A 12,853-nucleotide genomic window follows, 5' to 3' on the forward strand; every position below is an offset into this window, starting at 1 on the left:
CACGTCTCTAAACCTATGATGGAAATAGCCATCCCACCAGTCAGTTTGACTAATCTGAATCAGCCTTGAACAACAAGAAAGGGAGACTTACACCGTTTGTTCAAATGGAAAAAAAAAAAAAAAGATATTGGGATCAATTAGCTATGTCAGTGGTGGGCAAAACAAGGAATTTACCATGAGTGCTCTATGCTTGTTAATTTTACCCCACAATTACCAGGCAATAAAATATCAATCCTGATTGTTCCAACTTCCTTCCAGCCTACTTTCAATTTTCTATCTCTAGCCAGCTTTTCTTTCCACATGCTGTGGAATAACAGTGCTTTCTTTCCTAGCATCCCTCTGGGTTCTGGAATGCTGTCGTGGCTGGAGCATCATTTATTAACCTCCCTGTTACCATCCTCTTGTCTTCAGTGCCAGAGTCTTGTGGCCACTCTGTTTCTCTTATGTAAACCAGGGTCTTGCATTATTCTGTGGGCACTTGCTCCTGAACAGCTCAGAGTATGAATCTGCAGCCTCAGCCCCTCCTTATTTATCAAGGCTTTCAGAAGGAGAGGGTCTTTACCTCTCAACACCATCGTCCTCTCACAACCCGTGCAATACAGATAATCATATCTAAATAATTCACACAGAAAAAGAGTATATCACCACTGCACACATATACAGCTATAAAGATCCTGGCTGCAAGTGTATCTACATGCACACCACATACACACACACACACACACACACACACACACACACGGGACCTGATTTTTCTCTTCCTTAACCCTACAGAGAAGTGCCATAAACTTTCATCTTTTTAGGTTATGTGTGTGTGGAAAGAGAGACGCTAAGTTTATACATTCAACTCTAGTGCATCAGTGAGGAATGGGTGAAAAAATACTGATCCATCCATGGAATGGGATCCTACACGACTACGGTCATTAAACAAGGCAAGCAGTGGATCTGCACCCCCAATAGGGAAATGTCACTGTGTCACATTTATCAAGCAAGCAAAGCATACCAGCGTGTGGAAAACTGTCCAAACCAAAGTGTTCAAAGATATTGCACGGATGGAACACAAATATCCTCCGACAGGAAGCACAGAAGAGGTACATGAGCAGTTCCATTTCTGTTAAAATAATAATGTGGGTAGTGTGTATCTTTAAAAATACATTTAGAACCATATACACCAAACTACACAAAGTCATTTCCCATGGGAAACGGAATGATGAGGGACATTTATCTTTTGAGGTTATATATTTTTGTAGTGATTAAAGTTTTAATAGCAATGTGTTACAATTTTTTTAAAATCACTTTTAACATTTTACCTGACATGCAGATTTGAGATTCTACTGTGACCTCAGTCAGAATGAAGAGGGGATAAAGAGGGGAGAGGAGAGAGAGGAGAAGAAGAGATGGGGAGGGAGAAGGGAGGGAGAGGGAGAGACAAGGAGAACGAATGGGAACTAAGCTCTCTCTTCGAGCAGAGCCTTTACTGCTGTGAGCCCTGACTGATATTTTCAGCCGCAGGAACTATCAAAGACTAACTTTTCCAGTCGGAAGGGAAACACAGCAATGCGCTGAAATAATAACAGCCCTACGTGCTGAGGACGCAACTCTCCCCTCGACGCTGCAGGGAGCGAGGCCCCTGTAAGGCCGCGTACTTTGGTGTCATGGAGGTGTAGGGCACTGTGTGCATCACGGCGCACTTTCCTGTGTTATTCACGCCCAACCCAACACCCTAGCTCAACTCAACTCTCTTTTTAGCACTTCCATTCCCTGGGACAATGGCAAATTTCCTCTCTATGACCCTGGCACTGAACCACACCTCCAGCCATTTATTTCTTTTTTTTATTTTGAGACAGGGTCTTGCAACACTGCTAAATTGCCTAGGCTGGGTTCAAACTTGTGATCCTCCTGCCTCAGCCTCCCAGAGTGCTGGGTTTACAAACATGTGCTGCTGCGCCCTGGTTGTCCCTGGCACTTCTAACTGCTGTCTTGAATGAGGCACACAGGCTACGTGGCCCAAAAGGTACAGCACACGTGGAAACACACCGCTGAATGCCTTCTTCTTTTCTTTCTCCCAAATTATTTCTCCTTTAATTGCTCCTAATGCCACTGGGTCCCTTCAGCCCTGGAGGGGCAGTTCGGCCTCACCTCGCACTGGCAGCAATCTCCGGTTGCAATCTGCCTGTGGCCATTTATCGCATTTTCCGACAGGACAGGAGGCTGTTATTTCATCGTGGACTCTCTGCTCCCCTTCTGCAAATTAGCTCCCGGCTCCTCTCATCCAGGTCCCCGCTGCGTTACTGCTGTGACACACGCATCTTTCCTGTGGAGGTGGCCTTTCCGGGTTCTCTTAGAAACCTTGGTTTGCTACAATTTATGCCTTGATTAAAAATGTGCTGTCGGGTGAAACACAGCGTTCAGGGGAGGGTTATTTGTTAATTAGCAAAACAAATCAGGTCAAATGTTTCTCATAAAGATTTTGCATGTCTGCAATTCTGAAATGGCTCAAATCTGGCTTCCTCGGTGATTTTGTTTTATAAAGATTAAAGGCAAAGGGAAATCTAAGTTTTTTAGGCGAGTTCTAGAAGTAGTAACAAGAGACACTGTTTCTCCCTGCACTAAATTTTTTTTCACAAAATCATGCATCCTAAAAGCGGTTACTTTTAAATAGTGACAATTTTGATGCCAGTGGTTTGTGTTTGAATTTTAATCCAGCAGTGACCCATGGGAGAGAGGCCATTGGATGGATCTCATTATCTGGGAAAGTTTTTCTTTCAAACCAGCCATCCAATATTCCACAAAATTTAGATTCTTTTTGGACACACGGGCTTTGACAACCGGGTTGACTCTATGAATCCAATACCCCTTCTCCTGCTCTATAGGGAAGCTGGTGGTCATTACTGTCAGCCCTCCATGAGAACCGGACTTTGTCTGTCTTCATCCACAGTGGCTCTCCTAGCGCAGTGCCCAGCATGTAGTAGGTGCTCAGTAAAGTGAATGTTGCATGAATGAACTGAGCCTGTACTGTATTATTTTGGGTATATTCTACCTTCCTTCTTGACTGAACTTTTTGGGGAAGTGGGGGTGGTGATTGGGATTGAACCCAAGGCCTTTCCACTGAGCTATATCCCAGCACTTTTTTATTTTTTATTTTGAGACAGTCTGATCAGACAATGGTTCCCTCAATCCCTGAGGAACTAAAGGCCATAAGTTCTGTCTTCCTTGTCCTTTTATTCCTAAAAACATACTTTGGAATATTTTTAAAATTTTTTCCAACCTCCAACTATGCAGCAGGCATTGAGGAATATACAAAGAAGAGAAAGCTGGGAGTACTGCCAGCAATCACCTTGCCATTTATTAATAGTAACGGTGATAAAAATACTAAAATGTGAGTGTTTCGTGCGGACCTGTGTTAACGCCATGTGTGCACTGCCAGATCTCATTCTCGAGACAGCCCTCTGAGGTACGGCTTTTATTCCCATCTTACAAATAAGGAAACTGAGGTCTGAGAAGTTGACGAGTTTGCCCTGGTAATACCTTGCTCAAGCCCAGAAAGAGGCAGCGCAAGCCAGGCATGGTGACACACACCGGAAATCCCAGCGTCTCGGGAGGCTGAGGTCACCCTAGGTAATTAGTGAAAGGCTGTCTCTAGTTAGAAAGGGGGTGGGGCTGTGGGCGCAGCTCAGCGGTAGAGCACCCCTGGGTTCGAACCCGAGTACCAGGAGAAGGGAAAGGAGAAGTGTGGGGAAGGGAGAAAGGGAGGGAGGCAGGGAGGGAAGCGAGAGGGAGGATGCTCACCCAGTGCGGCTGAGGACACAGGCGGGCCCAGGCTGTGTGTGGTTTCAGGATGAGGCCCACAGGAGGGCAAAGGACGGGACGACACTGTACACCGGAACACTAGAAATGGTGCCTGCGCCAGCGAAACTCCTGTGGCTGAAAGTAACAGAGACAGAAATCCAGCTTCATGTCACTTTAAAAAGAAGAAGGGGAAATTCATCAGCTCGCTGCAGGGAAAAGGCCAGAGACCTGGCCTGGCTGGGCCCCAGCCGCTGAGCTGTGTCAATGAGCCACCTCTCTGAGTGTAGGTTCTGCTCTTCTCCGGCTGCGCCCCCAGGCGGGTGTCCAATGACGGCACAGATGCCTCGAGCTCTGGGGGCACGCAGAGCAGCTCGGTGTCTTCCGCCAGAACACGGCACTGCGCCCAGGAAGCCCAGCCAATCCTGCGTCCACTCTCATCTCCGTACCAACCGCTGTGCACCAGCCTGACTGCCCCCCACCCCCCGGCCACACCAGACGCCAAGCATAAAGCCGTGGACCACACCCTCCCGAGCCTGCTCTGACCAGAGGGTCAGGGGTGGCCCCTGCGGTGCCGGCCATGACAGACAAGGACAGCCGCCCCCAACTCTGACCCCCACACGCGTTCAACTCCCCTCCAGAAAATAAAGAGGACCTAGAAGTGAAATGAAATGTAAATTCAAATCAGCAAAATAATTAACTTACTAATTAGTGAACATTTAATTATGTCAACTTAGAATAAGTAAATAACAAATTTAAATTTTAAATAAATACATAAATAAAATAATTTCTTAAAATCCATGAGCAGCCCTGGGAGAGAGTGGCTGAGAAATGTAGACTGCCGAGGGCGGGACCGTCGCTGTGACCTGTTCTCCAAACACCAGGACAGAGAATTCCCATGTGCCTCAGCAGACGCTGATGGACTGCTGCTAACTAAACTTCAGGCTCTATTTGGATTTCGCCAAATCTTCCCTTAATGTCCTCTTCCGATCCCAGGGTCCAGTCCAGGCTACCACACTGCATCTGGCCGTGATGCCCCTCCAATCTCTCCGAGCAGTGGCCTCCCTTCCTTCTCATGGCTTGACAGTTCTCAGGAGGGCTAACTGGGTGTCCTGTACAATGGCACCGTATGAGCCTGGCGCTGCCCATGCAGATATCATTTTAACCTACGACACACAGAAGTATCATCAGCGCCCGATGATGACCAATGCCTTTGAGGGTGGGTCCCCTGGCTGGAGCTGCACATCACCTTTCTTATTTAAACCACACCTATCATGCACCATCTACGCATTTTGAAACCAAATTCTTTGAAGAGACTGCACCAGTTGGGAATGTTTGGGGCTGCAAGTAACAACAAAACAATGCACACATTTAATCATCTGTGCATAAAATGGTTTAAAGACCACATTCCAGCACCAATGCTGAGGCTTCATGGTGCCATCAGAGACCCAGTGATCCCCTGACTTTCTACCCTTCTCTCCTAGATGTTGACTTACAGGCTCATGGTCACAGAATGGTTGCTGCATCTCCAGATATTACATCTATATTCAAGGCAGGAAAGAAATAAAGTATCTCTCTTTAGATCATCAAAGAAATTCTTCTCAAAACCGGCCTTTGCCCAGCAGATTTTCACCTATTCTTTAGTGAGAACTGGTTCAGAGACACACCCAGCTCTGAAGAAAGCTAGGAATTCACACACTTAGCTTTTCAGCCTCTGTAACAGAGACAGACCAGAGAGAAAGGGGTTGAAGACAGCTGCTGAGTCAGCAATGCCTGCCAAAGAGAGAAAACCTGAAACGATTCAAATCCATCTGAATGCAGGATTCTTCTACATTTTACCAAAATCTTTCAACATTTTGTTTTAATTTTTTTTTTTTTTTTTTTTAGACAAGGCCCCACAAGGCGGTTGAGGCTGCCCTTGAACTCACTATGGCCTCAAACTCAAGGCAATCCTCCTGCTTCAGCCTCCTGAGTCCTGGGATTACACACATGCGCCACCATGCCCACCTTCTTTCAACATTTTACAGTTTTAATCATATCCAATTCAACAACATATATTTAGCAAATTGTCTTTCCAAAGTATTCATCTGAGTTTTCTTAGAAATGGCCATTTTTGTCCTTGCGCATAATTAGAAGGCCTTCAATTTAATTCATGCTCGTCTTATCCATTCTATCTCATTTATTCTGACTGACCCCACCACTGACGTAAGCAGGTTTGGGAACGCACCTGGTACCCTCTTGATGAGCATCTGCCGCATCTGGAGAGGCACAGGGCTGCGCTGTGTACTGCACGAGCCGGGGCGTGCTACGGCTTCTCCAGGGACGGGGGAAATGAGTGACACTGGGGTGAACTGAGAGCGTCCTCCTGATCACAGCGCCCCCTCTCGGCTGGAGGAGAAGTGTGGGTAAAGGTCACTCAGATGCCCTGACTGCGCCCTGTCTGCCTGTGGACTGGCAGCCGGCAGAACGTGCCCGCCTGTGCCGGCCTGGCCCTCCTCACAAACTGTCCCGGCCACACCGCCTCTCCAGCCTGAGGGCCGGCTCTGACTGCCACCCTCGGCTCTGGCCGGTAGTGCTGGGGAATTAGGACTCCTGCCTCCCCAACTTCTTCCCCGGTGCCCCGCCCCCGCCCTTGGCAGGGTGAGGCGAGTCGAAGCCTTCAGAGCATCCTTAGCTGCCAGCAGGATGAGCAACGATGGTAGCTGGCTTAGTGCCGTGCCCTGGGTTGGCTCTTTCCCCTCCCCACCCCAGCTTCGCTGAGGATGGCATGGGCAGGCAGGTGGACAAAGAAACGGCAATGTATGTACACAATGGAACGTTACTCAGTCCTGAAAAGAGAGAGTACCAATACATGCTACAACATGAATGAACCTCACAAACGTCATGCATGAGAAAAATAAATGTGAATCTGCTGAAAGAAAAAAGTCATGCAAATAAAAAAGGTTGCATTCTGTAGGATGTAATTTCTATGAAGGAAGTGGAGCAGATGACTCCACAGAGACACAGACAGGGACAGAGATAGAGAGACAGACAGGGACAGAGACAGGGGCAGGGGCAGGGACAAGGGCAGGGACAGGGACAGGGGCAGGGACAAGGACAGGGATAGGGGTGGGGACAGGGACAGGGACAGGGGCAGGGGCAGGGACAGGGGCAGGGGCAGGGACAAGGACAGGGACAGGGACAGGGGCAGGGATGGGGATGGGGACAGGGGCAGGGACAGGGGCAGGGTGAGGGGCAGGGACAGGGCCAGGGACGGGGACAGGGGTGGGGACAGGGACAGGGATGGGGGAGGGGGAGGCCGAGGGGCTTACTGGGCAAGATTCACTCTGGAGCAGTGTGGCTGTCTGGGGATAGATAGAGGTGGTGGCTGTCGCCCCTGTGACAATCCCGTCACTGAACTGCTCCCTCCGAGACAGTTGACAGCATTGCTGAGGGTGCGGCTCCCTCCTCTGGAGTCACTGAAATGAGGACCCACGAAGCTGCCGGTGCGCTGTGCAGTGCGCAGGTCAGTGTCACCGCCAGGCCCAGCAGGGCACCCTTTCTTCCGAGGTGTGGGCATAGCGCTCCCCCAGGCACAGAGCGCAGTGCCTGGCACAACCACCCTGGCAGGCGGCAGTGGGCAAGCTGAGGATCACCCCCTGCGGCCACCGAGGTGCAGGGGGCGGCGTCTGCTCACCAGACCAGCTGAGACCAAACCAGCAAATGCTTCCCAAGACACCACAGGAGGAAATCCGAGGGCTCCGCCAGAACTGAATCTCCTAAATATCCCCAGGCTCCCCTGAGCTCCAGATCTGCCCCTCCCCACACCAGGAAAGCAAACCCGGCAGAGCAACCTAAAAAAGCAGCTAAGAAGAGAACCAAAACTGTGCTTGTTTTTGTATTGGGACTTCGAATTTTAGTTCAGCCCCAGAGATAAAACTCTTAAAAGCACTAGCTCATTTTGAAAAAAATTTCAACGAAATAACTAAGATAACCCAAACACAGAGGCCCCTCTCTAATGCTACATGAAACATTAGTTCTCACAGATATTAATAGAAATTGTCTCAAAAAGAGATGTTGTGATCAGTCATATGAGAAACCTAAATATAAATAATCTGAAGAGCAAAACAAAGCAGAGATAGGGAATCGGAGACAGACATTTCCGAGAAGGAGAAGCGCCTGGGGAAGCCGCCCTGCCACCCCTCACACCGCCTGTGAGCTTGCCTCAGGCCTCTGCTCCTCTGTGTGCAATGTGCCTGGAGTAAAAGAGACCGAGGATACTGTCAAAAAGGAAACAAAAAGGAGCTGGGCTTGGTGGTGCATGCCACCAACTGTCACCCCAGCACTCAGGAGGCTGAGGCAGGAGGATCACCACTGGTTCCAGGCCAGCCTCAGCTACATAGTGAGTTCAAAGGCCAGCCTGAACTACCTGGGAGACCAAGTCTCAGAAAAAAAAAAAGAGGATGTAGGAGCAGATCTAGAGGACAGAGGTAGGGAGGAGAAGGGGATCAAAAATGATCAAGACATCATATGTATACGTTCTAAATCCCCCAAACAAACATAATTACTATGTAACGCAGACATACACTAATAAAATAAACAATCAAATGAACTTGGAAATAGTGCCTCTTCTAACCACCCTTTGGAGAGTGACAATGCACACTGTGTAGTAAAGCCTCTGAAAAGTCCTGCAGCACAAAACCCTTAAGCGTCTGCAACCGATGCTCTAAAAGTCCTCAGGGAGGCGGCAGATTTCAACAGCTAAGTGCAAGCTCTGGAGCCAGAAGCCCCAGTTCAGCCAGCGGCTGCGTGAGCTCGGAGCAGTTACTGTTCTCACGGTGCCTGGGTGTCCTCACTGATAGATTAAGATGACAACTGACCAAGTTCCTACAGAACAGCTGGGGACACTTGGGTTTGATAAAGCAAATACCCCGCTTCATGCATATTCAGTACACGTTAGCTATATGGTACTTTGTTTTAAAATTCCTCTACTGGTTTAATACAGCAGCTTGCAGATTCCTACTTCTGGGCACAGAAGGGGAATTTAACAGCTGAGACCTTCACCTTTACCTTCAATACAAGGAAAAGGCCAGGAGCTCGTCCTGATGGACGGGGGAGGTTCGGCACCAGCGGTCCCTTGCAGAGCCCCATTGGACGTGGCCCACGACCGTGTACTCCTAAGTGTGGCTGGAGCCCTTGCCCATGTGCCCATTCTTCCTGTTTCCTACAGAAGAGCCTTCTGGGTATAGATTCCCTGTGGAATGGTCCCCAAATGTGCACATAGAAGCAGTCGAGAAGAAATTAAGATCTTCAGTGAAGATTTTGCATGTAACTCCTTAAGCAGACATGGCTGTAGGTCAATATTCTGGGGGCTGTTTGTCGATCCCTCATGTTAAGGGGCGAAACTAGTATGCCAGTCTGTGACAGACATCTAAGCTGTCTCCTGCAGCCTTGCTCCACCCACCGCCAGCACTGCGGGAGCTTCCGCCAGAGTTCTCCTTTGGGCCCCTTGCGGCTGAGTCCCCTGCTCCTCCCGGTGCGGCTGTCCCCGCGGCCTGGCCTGCCCTTGGTCTCAAGGTCTGATGTCAGTGCCAGTTGGACTAAAAAAGACGTAGACATTGAGTGGCTGGAGCTGATGGCAGCAATTTCTACCCAGGTCCAAAGCAGATGGGGGATCCCACAGAGAGATTAGAATGAAGAGGGGATTGGCAGCTGGGGCTTCCTTTGGGAACTAGAAAGGCCAGAAAGGATGAATTAAATGTTTAAAAAAAAAAAAGGAAGAAGAAGAAGAAATGAGCTGGAAGCCAGCCACTGGCTCACCTTGTGACTGACAGCAGCACATATGTCTGGGATGCTGGACTCTCGTGGAGATGATTCGGGAGAATCCATGGTGTACAGGCAACTGACACAGGGGCCAGACTCCCCAGCTGGCTTTCTCTTGCCTATGTCATCACTTTGAAACCTACCCTGGGCCTGTGCATAGGCTGGACCCCAACCCACAAAGCCCCTCCCACATCTTTCCACAGCCTGGACTTCTCATCCTCAGGTTCAACTCCACTGCCCCCCTACACCTTCACCAAGCATCCAGTCTAAAGCAGCCCTTATGAGACATTACAACAGATGCCACAGAAATTCACAGACTCATCAGTGAACACTTTTTTTTTTTGAAACAGGGTCTTTTTATGCAGTTTAGGTTGGTTAAACTCACTGCATAGCCCAAGCATCAAACTTAATAGCAATCCTCCTGCCTCAGCCTCCCAATTGCTGGGATTATAGGTGTAATGCCACCATGCCTGGCAATAGAAAATATTTTTTAAAACTATATATCAATAAATAGGAATATCTAAAAGAAATGGGCAAATTTCTGACACATTTGACTTGTCAAAAGGGAGCCAAGACAATCTTTAAAAACTTAACTGGACCAATAACAAGTACTGAGATTGAATCAGTAACAAAAAATCTCCCAAGAAAGAAAAGCACAGGGCCAGTTGGCTCCACAGCTGAATTTTAGCAAACTTTTAAAGAATAACTAACACCAATTTTCTCAAACTATTCCATAAAACAGAAAAGAAATTAATCCTTCCAAATGCATTCTACAACACCAGTATTACCCCACAACCAAAACTTGACATAGACACAGTAAAGAAAAGAAAATTATGAACCAATGTCCCTGATGAACATAGTTATAAAAATCCTCAACAAAATGCTTGCAAATTGAATTCAACAGCGCATTGGAAAGATGATACAATCTGACCAAGTTAGTTTCATTCCAGGGATACAAGTCAATAAATGTAATACAGCTAATAAGTAAAATCAAGGATGAAAATCATATGATCATCTCAATAGAAGCAGAAAAAGCATTTGATAAAATTCAATATCCTTTCATGATAAAATCTTTGAGTAAATTATGTATAGAAATATCGTATCTCAACATAATAAAGGCTATATACAACAAACCCATAGCCAAAATCATTCTGAGTGAAGTAAATCTGAAAGCACTTCCTCTAAGATCAGAGCAAATTAACAAACGATGTCCACTGTCACCATTCTTATTCAATATAATCCTATAAGTTTTAACCTGGGCAACTGGAAGAGAAAAAGAAATAAATACCATAAAAATTAGAAAGGAGAAAGTAAAATTATTCCTATTTGCAAATGATATGATTCTACCCACAGAAAAACCTAAAGAGTCCACCAAAAGACAATTAGAACTAATAAATTTGATAATGTTGCAAGATACTAAATCAACATAAAAATCAGTAGCTCTTCAATAGACCAATGACGAGCTCACTGGGGAAAAAAATCTGAAAGTAATTTCATTCACAACAACCACAGAAAAATAAAATACCTAGGAATAAACCTAACTAGGATGTGAAAGACCTCTACAATGAAAATTATGAAATACTGAAGGAAGAAAGCGAAAAAGATAGGAGAGGATAGAATGACCTCCCATGTCTCTCTGTAAGGCAAAATAGTCTAAAAGGACTACCCTGCCCTCCCACCCATCCCACTGCCGTGAGCTCATCCCGTCCCGTGCTCCTCTGTCTGCAGTGTGCCTGGAATAAAAGGGACTAGGGATACTGTTAAAACTCAAAACAAAAACAAAGATCCCCTATTTCCACAAATTGGATAATTAATAATATTAAAATGTTCACCATACCCAAAACAATCCACACATTTGTTATGGTTTATGGGTCTCGATGTCTCCCCAAACCTCATGCAGTCATAGGGCTTTTTCAGAGGTAGCTGAATCAGGAGTGTGGGATGCTGGATGATTAAGGGTGTGTGATTACTAAATCAGTCCACTGATTGGTTTGGCATAGTTCTGGCTAGGATTAAGGGCGTGAGCGCTGCCCTGCCCTAGGGCAGGTAGCCTGTGTACAACATAAGGGACAGAAAGAGGCTTGTCTCCCTCCCTTGTTGTTTTAGCTGCCTGGTGAGCACCGTGAACTGTTCTCTGCCATGTGCCACCCTGCCTTGGAGCCAGCTGAATATAGACTGAAACCTCCGCACACTGTGAGCTAAGTAAACCTTTCCTCCTTTACCTTTCGGTGCTGGATATTTTGTCCCAGCAATGAGAAAAGTAACTAAGACAACATTTAATACAGTTCCCATCAAAACAGCAATGACATTCTTCTCAGAACTAGAAAATACAAACTTAAAATTCATAAGCAAGGACAAGACTCCAAATAGCCAAATCAATCTTAAAGAGCAAAGCTGGGGGATCATAATATCTGATTTCAAGATATACTACAGAGCCATAGTAAAAAAAATTTTAAAAACCCAGCATGGTACCAGCATAAAAATAGAAACGTAGACCAATGGAACAGAATGGAGGGCCCAAAAATATATCTACACACCTTCAAACAACCACTTCTCAACAAAGGTGCCCAAACATACACTTTGTTTGTCTTTCAATAAATAATGCTGGGAAAACTTGATATCCATGTGTACAAGATTGAGACTTAACCCCTTTTTCTTACTCCGCACAAAAACCAACACAAACTGAGTCAAAGACCTAAGTGTAACATCTGAAACTATTAGAGAAAAACATAGGAGAAACTTCAAAATACCTATACAGGCAACAATTTCCTGAATAAGACTCTCACAGTTCAGGAAAAAAAGAAAAAGTAACAAATGAGGTTATATCAAATTTTAAAACTTTTGCACAGAAAAGGAAACAATCAACAGAGTAAAGAAACAACCTACAGAATTAGAGATATCTTTGCCAGCTATTCATCCGACTGAAGATCAAAGTCCAGAATACATAAAGAATCCAGAATATGTAAAGAACTCAAGAAACTTAACAACAAAACAACAAGTAATACAATGAAACATACGCAGATGACCTAAATAGACATAGTTCTGAATAGACTATAGTTCTCAAAAGAGCTACAAAGCCAGGCGTGGTGGCGCATGCCTGTAATCCCAGCACTTGGGAAGCTGAGGCAAGAGGATTGCTTCAAGTTCAAGGCCAGAGGCCAGCTTAGGTTACATAGTGAGTTCAAAGTCATCCTGAACTACAGAGCAAGACCTTGTCTCAAAAGGAAAGGAAAGAAAAGAAAAAGAAAAGGAAAGGAAAGGAAAG

General features: G+C 46.3%; 1 long non-coding RNA gene across 2 annotated transcripts in view; it reads right to left on the minus strand.

Moving 5' to 3' along the window:
• LOC102026873 overlaps positions 1-4,039 on the minus strand; it is a 45,224-nt gene extending 41,185 nt beyond the window's left edge. For both annotated transcript variants that reach the window (XR_260794.2, XR_260795.2), the window contains exon 1: positions 3,790-4,039. This is a non-coding gene — a long non-coding RNA (uncharacterized LOC102026873). The remainder of the gene's footprint in view (positions 1-3,789) is intronic.
• Between the last annotated feature and the right edge of the window lie 8,814 nt (positions 4,040-12,853).

The sequence above is a fragment of the Chinchilla lanigera genome, unplaced genomic scaffold, assembly GCF_000276665.1.
Source record: "Chinchilla lanigera isolate Chin_1 unplaced genomic scaffold, ChiLan1.0 scaffold00020, whole genome shotgun sequence".
Lineage (NCBI taxonomy): Eukaryota > Metazoa > Chordata > Mammalia > Rodentia > Chinchillidae > Chinchilla > Chinchilla lanigera.